This window comes from Melanotaenia boesemani, chromosome 21 (assembly GCF_017639745.1).
Source record: "Melanotaenia boesemani isolate fMelBoe1 chromosome 21, fMelBoe1.pri, whole genome shotgun sequence".
Classification (NCBI taxonomy): domain Eukaryota; kingdom Metazoa; phylum Chordata; class Actinopteri; order Atheriniformes; family Melanotaeniidae; genus Melanotaenia; species Melanotaenia boesemani.
In genome coordinates this window covers 25,831,740-25,845,581 of record NC_055702.1, presented here as the reverse complement: position 1 = coordinate 25,845,581, position 13,842 = coordinate 25,831,740, and the positions used below count along the sequence as shown (strand labels likewise).

General features: G+C 42.4%; 5 non-coding genes across 5 annotated transcripts; all 5 read left to right on the top strand.

Annotated features, from left to right (window-relative positions):
• The first annotated feature begins 507 nt into the window (after positions 1 to 507).
• trnah-gug lies at positions 508 to 579 on the top strand. Its single transcript has one exon. It is a non-coding gene; the product is annotated as a tRNA-His (tRNA).
• A 9,418-nt stretch (positions 580 to 9,997) lies between these two features.
• On the top strand, positions 9,998 to 10,069 carry trnah-gug. The gene has a single exon. It is a non-coding gene; the product is annotated as a tRNA-His (tRNA).
• Positions 10,070 to 10,607: 538 nt separating this feature from the next.
• trnay-gua lies at positions 10,608 to 10,696 on the top strand. The gene is given in 2 exon segments: positions 10,608 to 10,644; positions 10,661 to 10,696. It is a non-coding gene; the product is annotated as a tRNA-Tyr (tRNA).
• Positions 10,697 to 10,834: 138 nt separating this feature from the next.
• On the top strand, positions 10,835 to 10,907 carry trnar-acg. Its single transcript has one exon. It is a non-coding gene; the product is annotated as a tRNA-Arg (tRNA).
• Positions 10,908 to 12,173: 1,266 nt separating this feature from the next.
• On the top strand, positions 12,174 to 12,245 carry trnah-gug. Its single transcript has one exon. It is a non-coding gene; the product is annotated as a tRNA-His (tRNA).
• Positions 12,246 to 13,842: the final 1,597 nt, after the last annotated feature.

The window sequence follows — 13,842 nt, the reverse complement described above, 5'->3', positions numbered from 1 at the left end:
TTGTGTCTAAGCATCAATGTGAGGACTGAGTCAAATAACCTGCAGAGTGAGAGCCACCATTTCTGCTGGACTTAGATGAAACTTTATGTTACATTTCAACACTAGGTGGCAGCCCAACTGAAGTTGTCACCTCAGATTCTGAAAAAAAAATAAACAAACAAAAAATATTTATATATTTCTAAATGTATAGGCGTTTTTTCAGCAGCAGCAGCAGGTGTCAAAGCAGTTCTTGTCCAGCTGAAGACAGAGCCCAACCATGTATTCCATACACATCCAAGGTGTACATCTTTTGCACAGAGTGCATGGCTTCCTCCCTAGGCATCCATTCTGACTTTTCCTAGTGACCTCTCTTATATTGGTGGGTACAGGAAATTGGCCTTGAGAGGGGAGCTTAGGTGGGCCAGCCACACCAAGCAGCTTTGAACAAAGCTAAGGTAACCTTCATACGAGCGCACAGATGTATATGCACGCGTACGAGCACGCACACACACACAGAGGCTCAAAGTGGCCGTGATCGTATAGTGGTTAGTACTCTGCGTTGTGGCCGCAGCAACCCCGGTTTGAATCCGGGTCACGGCAGGCCTGGCAAGCGCTTGGCTGTTCATAATGCTGACAAGTGGTCTTGTCAGCATTTCAGGACCCCAAAATTTTCTTTTATTCATTTATTGTTCAAAATCTGTCATTGACGCTCCACCGCTCTGCCTGTCTCTGTCTGTTAGACTTTATATTTGTCTCTCTGTCTTACTCTGCCTCTCTGACTAAATTTTTCTGTCTCCAGTGGCGCTCCAGGGCCCTTGTAGGTCGAGGTAATTCTTGGTAATTCTTGGTAGTGATGGCCAATCACCTGTTGGCTTGTAACCAAGAATTGACCAAGAATTGAGCTCATCCACCAATCGCATCTCGGGGGACCGGTCTGAAGTCCCGCCCACGTCTACCAAGAATGGACCAATCAGAGAACTCCCCTCATTCTTGGCTAGCGGAATCGGACTTGGAGCGCAAAAGTAGCATACATTTATTTTTCTACAGCGTCGCTCAATTTCATACTGACATCTACGAGGTAAGTACGTTTAACATACCGTATCTATACACTTTTTGTATCAATTCTTGGGGTGACTGTCTAGCGGTAGCTTTTAAATTATATCCACGCTAGTAATAACGAGACTACTACCTGGCCCAACCCCCACTCAGGTTATTTTCTTGGGGTTGTTTTCGCACTTTAACCCACTGTCTGCCATTGTTGAAGTATTGGCTAAGTGGTAAAATAAATTTTCAGGCGGCATATTTTGCTAGTTTAGTTCATCAATGAACGTAATGTTACAAACAGACGTATGTATATTTTTGGATGGACACGGTCACTATTACTATAGTAACTTAGCGGGCTTACAGTAGCTTACATTAGCTCTGTTAATTTGGCAACTAACCTAAACTTATATATTACCCTTATTTTGTAGATGGGTGTATATTATACATTCATTCATTCATTCATTCATTCATTGCTCTGTTATTTTCCCTTCACAGGGCAAATATAAATAGATAGTTCAGCACTTATTTAAATTGATTTGAGGTTTGCAGCTAAACCTTTTTACAAGTTGCCCTTTTTAAGTTAACTGTAGTAGTAGAAATAACACTTTAATTGTAAGTCACTGTGTATATGTAGTGTCTGCAAATTTTTATTTATAATACATAATAATTTGCTTATTTATTACAACTAAGCAGCAGAGTTGCTGAAATTTTACTGATTTTACTGATTTATTTCTTTATTTTCTTTGAACAGATGGAACCCCGCTTTTTTAGACGTGCTGATGGAAGCCTGAAATTATCTGACTCCACTGAGGCAATGGAGATTAAAAAGGCTAACCAAGGAAAGCCATGGATGCGACCCTTGTCCCCAGAAACTGTTGTGGATAAGGCTCGGAGTGCCCTGCTGCAGCAAAAAGGAGATCCGTCCAACAGAAAGCATTTGCTGGGTTTCTTCGAAATCCAGTTTGGTGTTTTCCACGGACAGACCTTTAAGTGGGTTCTGGAGAATGCTCTCGGGTATGCTGCTTACCTCGTGGGCTCAATGAAGAGGGATCCCACAGGCAGCAGCAAAGACTCAAGAGAACACGCACACAATAAACAGTGTTTCAGGGAGTATGTGGAGCTCTTTCCTTCAGGCAGAATTGCCATTGCCATGAAGGAACAGCAGTATGTTGGTAAAGCGTCCCAGCAGACAGCCACCATGCAGCAGGGTTCGGCTCAAAGATCTCCATCCACCATGCAGCAGGGTTCGGCTCAAAGATCTCCATCCACCATGCAGCAGTGTTCGGCTCAAAGATCTCCATCCACCATGCAGCAGGGTTCTGCTCAGAGATCTCCATCCACCATGCAGCAGGGTTCTGCTCAGAGATCTCCATCCACCATGCAGCAGGGTTCGGCTCAAAGATCTCCATCCACCATGCAGCAGGGTTCGGCTCAGAGATCTCCATCCACCATGCAGCAGGGTTCTGCTCAGAGATCTCCATCCACCATGCAGCAGGGTTCGGCTCAGAGATCTCCATCCACCATGCAGCAGGGTTCTGCTCAGAGATCTCCATCCACCATGCAGCAGGGTTCGGCTCAAAGATCTCCATCCACCATGCAGCAGGGTTCGGCTCAGAGATCTCCATCCACCATGCAGCAGGGTTCGGCTCAAAGATCTCCATCCACCATGCAGCAGGGTTCGGCTCAGAGATCTCCATCACAGCCTTCTCCTCTCAAACACTGCTCTACAGCTTCCCTGTCCTCTCTCTTGGTCAAGAAGATGCCAAGCGAGCAAAACCTGACAAAGATGGTGAAAAGGCTGGTGTCACCCTGTAAAGTCAAACCATGTAAGGAAACATGTCATTGTATGGATTACATTTTATTATTAAACTGCCATTCAGTAGTTGTGATGTTTTATGTTTGTTTGTTTCTGTTTTTTTGTTTTCTTTTTGTGTAGCTTTGACGCAGTCACATACCAAGCCCTCATCTACCGTCAGTCACCCCCCTGCATCCACTCTTCCAGCCTCAGGACCCTCCTCTGCCTTTGTGGAGGAAGCTCAATCCACGTCTGCAGTCCCAGGACCCTCCTCTGCCTTTGTGGAGGAAACTCAATCCACGTCTGCAGTCCCAGGACCCTCCTCTGCCTTTGTGGAGGAAACTCAATCCACGTCTGCAGTCCCAGTCCCAGGACCCTCCTCTGCCCCCGCCCACTCTATGTCTGAGCCTGATGACACCACTTTGTTGGCAGAGGTCATTAGATGGGAAAAGGCCCAAATGACAAGTTAGTCAAAATTCCTTTTGCATTTATGTATAAAATATTATTTCAGAATTTTCATATGTAGAAATTTGTTTTTAATTTTTCATCTGTGTTTGCATATTTCTTGTTTTGTAGCAAAGAAAGTATGTCTTCCAGCTGGCTGGATTAAGACACTCAGTGAAGTAGACCAGAAGTGGATTTCAAAGGCTCTGTTCAAGTGGACAACACAGGGAACTCCTGAATTGGACTTCAGCAGAGTAGACAGGCTTTGGTGGTATCCTCCACAGATACCATTGCAGGCCAAAAATGTCCCTCAGCTAGAGAACTACTTTGGCCATCCTCTGTTCCTCTGGATGCCTCGAAAGCTGTGGCAAGTAAAGCTGATGTGTCCTCATTCAAATTGTCACAAAGAGCTCCTGTATTCAGCTGGTCTGCATCAGAAGATCAGACAGGTGGTGAGTGTAGGCACTATATATTTTATGGCATCTGAATATCTTGCTTGCAACAGATGTAAGAGGAAGGTCATCAGTTGGAGTCATGGCATTGTATCACAGCTCGATGTTGGCCACAGGATGCAGTTTCCCTGCATATTAACATCCAAACTTGCTTGTGATCTTGAGGTTGTGAGTTTGATGCGCCAGAGGGGCTTGGGAAACAGCAGCAGTCAAATTCAAAGGAAGCTGCAAGAGCGTCACTCTGAAATCTGGCTGCAAAAGACTGTGCAATACCTGACGGACTGCAGGGGTATTAAGAGTGCCGTGGAGAAGGGTCTGATCAGTCCTGTGACATTTTCACCCGCACCTACCATGCTTCCTGTACCCAAGCACAGGTGGCTGATGCAGGTGTATGCCCAAGATGTTCTTCAGAGACTGGAAGAAATAAAGGCATCCATCACATCCCACCTTGGCCGCATTTTAAAAATGGACTCCACCAAAAAAGTTGCACGCAAACTTGCAGGGAGGAGCTTTGGCACTGCGACATGGGTCACAAATGTTGGAAATGAGCACGGACAGGTCATAATGTCTGTGCTCACTGCCAGCGAAGGATTTGGTCTCGGGCCGATGATAGAAGGGCTGGTCAGGAGATACAGAATGGCTGGAGTACCTCCTCCTGAGGTGCTTTATGTTGACAAAGACTGCTGTGGCAAAAGCTTTCTCAGGAGAATGCTTGAAGAGTGGAAACACCTGAACATCCGCCTTGACATTTGGCACTTCATGAGGCGGTTTGCGGTGGGCTGCACTACTGATTCTCACCAGCTTTATGCCACTTTCATGGGCCGCCTCAGCCACTGTATTTTTATGTGGGACGAAGAGGACCTGACTGCTCTTAAGATAGCAAAACATGCAGAGCTAGCAGCTAAAGGGCGAGAACCTTCTGATGCTGATGTACTCCGGTCTATCAGCCGAAGTGAGCTAGCCCTGCACTGCAAGAGGACAACCCGTGGCATTCAGGAGACACAGAGCCTCATTGAAAAGCTTATCCAGGCCCTGGATGGGGACAATGGTCGTGACACTCTTGGAGTCCCACTGATAAACTCAGCAAGAATGAGTGAAATCTTGAAATCCCAGAAGAAACACGTGGCCTGCATTCAGGATCCTCCAGGGATTCAGCTTTACTTGCAGACGGGAACTGTCCTGAAGGGAGGTCACCGTCTGCCGATGTACCGCTGTGCCCGAGGTCCAACATCACAGGAGTCTTTTCATCTTCATCTGAACCGTTTCATCCCTGGTAAACATTGTCATAAATTTATTTACCAAGGCATTTTGTGACTACATTGAAATATAACATAGATCCTGAAGAATTACATTATACACAAGTCTTCTTGTGATTGTAAATAGAACAATACCATAGTAACAATATGTTTGACAAATATTTTTTATTCTCTGTTTTCTGAATTACTTTATAGGTACGCTGGCAAGTGATGTCTTCTTCCAGGCCTATCTTTTGGATGGGTTGTCAAGATGGAACGAGGACCGGGCTGTGGCGGCATCGATGGATGAACAGTCATGCTCATACAACCATCTGCTCCGTCATGCTGCTAACACCTTAGCAGAGGATGTTCTGGGCGAGAGGATCATCCCTTATGTTGGGCCAAGAAAATACACAGGTTGAGTACTATTATATAATCTTCTGTTTATTTATTTCTTCAACTAATACTTTCATCTTAATATTTATGCTGTTTTGTGTATTTTCTTTGTTTTGTTTTTTTTTTTTTTTATTGTCATTTGGAAGGTGAGCTTATTGGTGTGGAGTACCTCTACCAGCAAACGGGAAGAGTGCTGCAGGACTACAAAACAGCAATTGAAGAGTCTGAGACTGCTGAAGTAGAGGTAGATGAAGGCTTCACAGAACCGGAGGAATTTCAGGACTTGACAGTGCCCACATTACAGGGAGAGCAAACACTTGCTCTCGCCTCACAAGCATCTGCAGCTGCTCTTGGTTCCTCAGCAGCCCCAGCTCCTCAGACTACTTCCTCTGTGCCTCCCATTTCCCCCGTGACCATTTTCCCCCCGTTACCTGTGACTCGGTCATTCGTTACCTCGACATCAGCATCTGCAACTCCTTCACCTGCTGTGACTCCCCTGCTCTCCCATTCCACAGCAACAGTTTCTGCTGCTGAAATGTCTGGTGAGTTTTACAGAACTTTTTCTCATTTTTCACTTTCCTAATTGCTACGAATGTGTCAAGATATGTTTTACTCTAAATACTTCTCTTTTTTTAAAAAAGCATCAGCAGAAACAGATCCGCCTGCACACTCCTCTTCATGTGATGTAAGAAGTCATTTACCTAATAAACAAATGTTAGAACAATTTGGCTTGCTTGTTATGCATTGCTCTCATGTCTCATCAGTGGTTCTTTTTTTCCTTTTTTTTGTTTGTAGGATTCGGTTGGCCCTGACAATGTTGAAGGTTATGGAGCAGTGCAGGATTTGGTCGATTTCTTGGTTGGATTAAGAGACCACCGTCTTGCACTGACTCAAGAGGAGTGCAGTCAGATCATCGCTCTGTGGCAGGCGTTGGGAGATTATGATAAAAGGAAAACTGCGTACCCATCACGTCACCAACCTAGTCTGAGTAAGGGACGATTCCGGGCCACAAAGAAGATCGTGGCTCCAGGTGTGGAGAGCACCAAAAGGTGAGTTAAACTAAGAAAACACAATATCGGGATAATGTAAAAAGTCAAATATATTGTAAGTCACACATCACTCTTAATACTTTTTTTGCACATATAATTTTTTACTACAGGAGTTTCATTGGGAATCACAGTCCTGCACAGTGGCCCGACTGCAACAGAGTGGTTGAGGCTGTTTTTGTGAAACTGTTTGCCATATACCCAAGCACTGTCCGCTGTGAGGGAACGAAGGTGTCCAGATACACTGTGGTGGTACGTGCTTACAAAACATCAGGGAGTGCGTCATCACAAATGCCAGGCTGATGAGTGAGACCACAATCCAGCTGCCTGAAGTAAACGCTGCTACAGTTTCACAGTGGTGAGTTTGATTTATATATATGTACATATTTACGCTTTGCATAGAACTGATTTTGTTGACCACTAATTATGAGACTTTCTTTATGAGACGTGATTACATATTCCAGTCTGGGGCCTCATGGAAAATATATGTGAATCACATCAAAAGGAAGATCTCATTTTTTTGTGCATTATACTATGTGAAAACTTTGGTTTTCATATACATTATTTTGTGTTTTCATAGGTACTGCAGGCGGTGCAAGGCACAGGAGCGGGACATTCTTAAACAGGGTATTCCAGCTCAACAAGCACCCATGGCAGCCCCGGCAAAACTTCCGGCTGCCCTGCAGAAAGGACAATCGGTTGCTTTTGGCACTTTGGCTCAGCCTCACCTTTTTGTTCTGCCACCGAACACTGCTGGGCAGGCCCAGCTGAAAGGGAGGCCACAACATCAGGCAACTCCACAGCAATTTGTTTTTATTCAGCCTGCTCCACCTGCTCCTCTGCCCATTATGGTACCCCGGCTTCCAGCAATGCCTAAACTGTCAAGTATTGCAAACACACCCATTTATATACCCATACCACCATCATCTCCCACACAGTCAACACCACAAGCTGTTCCTTACACCACTCAGCAGTACAGACGCAGAAAAATGGAGGCAGAGCAGGCAGGCATTGCAAAACGAAAATACTCAAAAAAGACAGACATAATAGTTTGCAGCAAGTGCCAAAAGGACAGGAAGCCACCAACACATCGGCAGTATTTCGGTAACTGGTACTGTGAAGAGACTGAGACTCAGTCCTATGAGGAGTGGAGGGCTTTACTGGAGAAACGTGAGTATGGCAAAAGAAAAAAAAATAAAGCAGAAAATGAGGAACACTTAGTACTGCAGTTTCAGTACACAGTACGCTGCAAATCTGCTTTTTGTTTAGTTAATTGTCAGTTCAGTTTAATTTAATTTATTATTGTCAGTTCAGTTTAATTTAATTTATTATTGTCAGTTCAGTTTAATTTAATTTATTATTGTCAGTTCAGTTTAATTTAATTTATTATTGTCAGTTCAGTTTAATTTAATTTATTATTGTCAGTTCGGTGTGATTTAATTTATTATTGTCATGTGGCAAAGACTTTTATTTTTTTTAATCCTATTTTATACCTATTTTAAAGATTGATATTTTTTATTCTATTTAATACTTGTTTTTGGGGGAGATTTATGGGTACTATTGTTATTGTGATTTCTATTTGTTTTGTTTCTGCTCCATTTGTAAATAGTTTTTTTCTGTATATTAAAGATATTTATTTATTTTTTAAATTCTTTCTTTATTGTCTTTCTTAAAAATGTTTTATATATATATATATATATATATATATATATATATATATATATATATATATGTATATATAAATAAGTATACCCCAAACTAGTGTGTATATACTTATATATATACACACACAGAGAACAGTGATATGCAACCTGGACTAATACATGATAAAAATTGAATAAAAATAAATAATATTAAAAATATTTAAATATGAAAATAAATAGCACTAATGCAATAGGACTAATATACATGTTTGTAGAAATAAAAAATATGTAGGTCACAAGAATGTGGCATTGCTATTCTTTTTAAATTAATGCAGTAGAGGTTATCTATTCATTTATTTATTTTTATTTAATTGCAAGATCATTACATTATAAACAAACATTAGAAACACTACAAAAGGCATGGTTAAGGGACAAATATTTCAAAGTAATATGTTGTGTAAGCACGTGGACAAGTGTGTACACGAATACGTTTTTACATGGGTGTATATATATGTTTATTTCTCTGGCAGCATCTGGTCATTTTCGCGTATTTGTGGGCTTGCCGAAGGCGGGACGCGAACTCGCGATCTCGGGTTACGTTCCCGCATTCGTGGTAGTCTTACCTAGGCTAACAGGCTATGTCCTTGACGCAATGGATAACGCGTCTGACTACGGATCAGAAGATTCTAGGTTCAACTCCTGGCTAGCTCTTAAAAAGCACACTTTAGCTCGTGGTTATGACTGGAAAGAAATCTCTGCCTAATTCTTTCTCTCATCTGAGTGTACCCCAGAACACAGATAAAAAACTTCATGCAACAAGGGTGCTCTTGCAGCGCTGGAAGAAATCCTTCTTTCCCTACCGCTAAGCTCCAGCTTTTTCAACTCCCACTTCTTATGTCTGTCTCTGCTTTACCTTTATGCTCAATACAAGCCCATGCATATGCAGCAGAGCCAGATATACCATCCAGCAAACCTGATGGTGTTAACACTAACATCAATAGGGTAACCTCCATACGAGCACACGCATGCACAGGCACGTGGCGCGCGCTCACACACACATTCGTGTCTAAGCATCAATGTGAGGACTGAGTCAAATAACCTGCAGAGTGAGAGCCACCATTTCTGCTGGACTTAGATGAAACTTTATGTTACATTTCAACACTAGGTGGCAGCCCAACTGAAGTTGTCACCTCAGATTCTGAAAAAAAAATAAACAAACAAAAAAGACAAATGTAAAATTTGATTGTGGGACCAGTGGAGTGAGGACCTTTAGATGGAGTGCCATTAACCCTTTAAGTACTGTACTTATGGCAGTCTGCCTGGTCCATTTTTGTTTTTCCTTTCAATAAAAGTGTCAGAAAATTTTCTGCCCATTTTCAAGGACAGCTGTGACCTTAAGAATATGGTAAGTATTTGTCATTTTTACATTATATAAATGCTTATAATAGTATGTAATTTCAATACAGTGAAAAAACGGATTTGAATTTCCATCAGGTTTAACTTTACAAACAATTCAAAATGACATAAACAAAAATTCTGAGATTACAGAAATTCAATTTACCATCATTTTCATCATCACAAACTGTTTCGTTTGCTTAGAGCTTTCAGTGTCCATGTAGAATATTTATATATTTCTAAATGTATAGGCGTTTTTTCAGCTGCAGCAGCAGGTGTCAAAGCAGTTCTTGTCCAGCTGAAGACAGAGCCCAACCATGTATTCCATACACATCCAAGGTGTACATCTTTTGCACAGAGTGCATGGCTTCCTCCCTAGGCATCCATTCTGACTTTTCCTAGTGACCTCTCTTATATTGGTGAGTACAGGAAATTGGCCTTGAGAGGGGAGCTTAGGTGGGCCAGCCACACCAAGCAGCTTTGAACAAAGCTAGGGTAACCTTCATACGAGCGCACAGATGTATATGCACGCGTACGAGCACGCACACACACACAGAGGCTCAAAGTGGCCGTGATCGTATAGTGGTTAGTACTCTGCGTTGTGGCCGCAGCAACCCCGGTTCGAATCCGGGTCACGGCAGGCCTGGCAAGCGCTTGGCTGTTCATAATGCTGACAAGTGGTCTTGTCAGCATTTCAGGACCCCAAAATTTTCTTTTATTCATTTATTGTTCAAAATCTGTCATTGATGCTCCACCGCTCTGCCTGTCTCTGTCTGTTAGACTTTATATTTGTCTCTCTGTCTTACTCTGCCTCTCTGACTAAATTTTTCTGTCTCCAACTTTATTGCTGTCCTACTTCCACTCTCTGGCAATATGATCTTACTCTCACCCTTCCTCTGACTGAGTCTGTTTTACTTTCTGTCTCTTTGTATTGCTGACTCTCTTTGTCTCTCAGTCTATCTGACTGACTCTCTCTATGTCCCTCTAACTGTCTCTGTCAGTCTGACTCACTGTCTCTCTATCTGACTGACTCTCTCTCTCTCTCTCTTCCTGACACTTTCTCTCTCTCTCTCTCTCTCTGTCTCTATCTCTCTCTCTCTCTCTCTGCCTAACACAATGGCTCGCTCTGTGTACCTCACTCTCTCTCTCTGGGGTGACTGGAAAAGAGCTGCTCCTGACCTTCGATAGCTCAGTTGGTAGAGCGGAGGACTGTAGGTGCTGACTAATAGGTATCCTTAGGTCGCTGGTTCAACTCCGGCTCGAAGGATGTACTTTTCTTGTTGCACTTGTTTCCACACAATGCTAGTGCTCGTTCCTATTTCAAAGCAGGCTGCACACAACCGTCAAACGCCTCCCAACAGGCTCTATGCATGCAGCGAGGGAAACTGTAGAATCTGTGATCACAGGGCTAGTGGCGCAATGGATAACGCGTCTGACTACGGATCAGAAGATTCTAGGTTCAACTCCTGGCTAGCTCGTAAAAAGCACACTTGAGCTCGTGGGTATGACTGGAAAGAAATCTCTGCCTAATTCTTTCTCTCACCTGAGTGTACCCCAGAACACAAATAAAAAACTTCATGCAACAGGGGTGCTCTTGCAGCGCTAGAAGAAATCCTTCTTTCCCTACCGCTAAGCTCCACCTTTTTCAACTCCCACTTCTTATGTCTGTCTCTGCTTTACCTTTATGCTCAATACAAGCCCATGCATATGCAGCAGAGCCAGATATACCATCCAGCAAACCTGATGGTGTTAACACTAACATCAATAGGGTAACCTCCATACGAGCACACGCATGCACAGGCACGCGGCGCGCGCTCACACACACATTTGTGTCTAAGCATCAATGTGAGGACTGAGTCAAATAACCTGCAGAGTGAGAGCCACCATTTCTGCTGGACTTAGATGAAACTTTATGTTACATTTCAACACTAGGTGGCAGCCCAACTGAAGTTGTCACCTCAGATTCTGAAAAAAAAATAAACAAACAAAAAAAACAAATGGAAAATTTGATTGTGGGACCAGTGGAGTGAGGACCTTTAGATGGAGTGCCATTAACCCTTTAAGTACTGTACTTATGGCAGTCCGCCTGGTCCATTTTTGTTTTTCCTTTCAATAAAAGTGTCAGAAAATGTCCTTTTTGTAAAATTTTCTGCCCATTTTCAAGGACAGCTGTGACCTTAAGAATATGGTAAGTATTTGTCATTTTTACATTATATAAATGCTTATAATAGCATGTAATTTCAATACAGTGAAAAAACGGATTTGAATTTCCATCAGGTTTAACTTTACAAACAATTCAAAATGACATAAACAAAAATTCTGAGATTACAGAAATTCAATTTACCATCATTTTCATCATCACAAACTGTTTCGTTTGCTTAGAGCTTTCAGTTTCCATGTAGAATATTTATATATTTCTAAATGTATAGGCGTTTTTTCAGCAGCAGCAGCAGGTGTCAAAGCAGTTCTTGTCCAGCTGAAGACAGAGCCCAACCATGTATTCCATACACATCCAAGGTGTACATCTTTTGCACAGAGTGCATGGCTTCCTCCCTAGGCATCCATTCTGACTTTTCCTAGTGACCTCTCTTATATTGGTGGGTACAGGAAATTGGCCTTGAGAGGGGAGCTTAGGTGGGCCAGCCACACCAAGCAGCTTTGAACAAAGCTAGGGTAACCTTCATACGAGCGCACAGATGTATATGCAAACGTACGCGCACACACACACACAGAGGCTCAAAGTGGCCGTGATCGTATAGTGGTTAGTACTCTGCGTTGTGGCCGCAGCAACCCCGGTTCGAATCCGGGTCACGGCAGGCCTGGCAAGCGCTTGGCTGTTCATAATGCTGACAAGTGGTCTTGTCAGCATTTCAGGACCCCAAAATATTCATTTATTGTTCAAAATCTGTCATTGACGCTCCACCGCTCTGCCTGTCTCTGTCTGTTAGACTTTATATTTGTCTCTCTGTCTTACTCTGCCTCTCTGACTAAATTTTTCTGTCTCCAACTTTATTGCTGTCCTACTTCCACTCTCTGGCAATATGATCTTACTCTCACCCTTCCTCTGACTGAGTCTGTTTTACTTTCTGTCTCTTTGTCTTGCTGACTCTCTTTGTCTCTCAGTCTATCTGACTGACTCTCTCTATGTCCCTCTAACTGTCTCTGTCAGTCTGACTCACTGTCCGTCTCTCTATCTGATTGACTCTCTGTCTCTCTCTCTCTTTCTCTCTCTCTCTCTCTGCCTTCCTGACGCTTTCACGTACACACACACAGCTACACACACTCAAAGCGGTTAGTTGTAGCCGCCACAACCCTGTTAGCATGTTTTTCGTTTGGTAAAGGTGGGCTACAGGAATGTTTATAAAATTTTAAAGACATTTCATCAGGAATTTTTCCCCGAAGCTGAATTATCACAAGGACCATGAAAGTGTTGCTGAAATTACGTGACCAAAAGTTTATTGACTTTATGAACTGTCCTTGAAAGTTAGATCAGTTAGATCAGCTTGAGTTCTGGACAGATTTCCATAAAGTTTTAAGTGGCCTATTCAAAGTTAACCTACCTATGCAGTTTTCTACCTTATTCTTAGGAAATTCACTAATTCCAGGTCAGGACAGCTGATGACTTTTCATTCAACATTCTGATAACCACGATATAGGAATGGATTGATATTGTAAATTACATTTACCTTATGGAAAGGTTTACCCTCTCTCTTCGCCTTCAGAAAAATACATTTACTAAACGGTGGGCTAAATGGGCTAAATATGCTTGTCTTGAAAAGACAGGAGGACTGAACGAGTGCCCTTATTGTCACTACCTTTTACTAGTGAAAGTTTTGTTGGACCTGGAGATTGGTCAGTGACATGCACGCTCTGCCTCGAAACTCCCTGGTAAATATTCCATTATCAGTTTTTCCACATAAACCTCTCTTTCCCAGTTTTGTTCAGTTATCAAATATAATACAATTTTGTTTTTTGCTTTTGTTTTTTCTCTTTTTTTTTCCTTCCCCTCCCTGTTTCCATATAAAAAAAAAGTGGGAAAGAGGGAAAAAAATCATTTTGAGGAGCAGGAGTAATGAAACATGTCTGAAAGTAAGCAATGTGTCATCTTGCTCTTTAATAAAAAAAAAAATCAGCTTACATAATGTCAAGCCAAGATCTAATTTTCGTGTTAGACAGTATAGAAGTGGACCTCACCAAAGAAAAACAGAGGATTGAAGAAACTTACTTTTACACTTTTAAAGCAGCCAATGGAGGAAAGTGTGAATCTACACCCAATATACTAAGTAAGAATCATGCTTAGAAAAAGTCAAAAGGTGCTCAGTCGCCTGCAATGGTGGAACCAACTTTGAAGAAAGTATAGAACACCATAATACAAATCCTTTCCAAAAAAATTCAACAACTGGGCAAACCAAC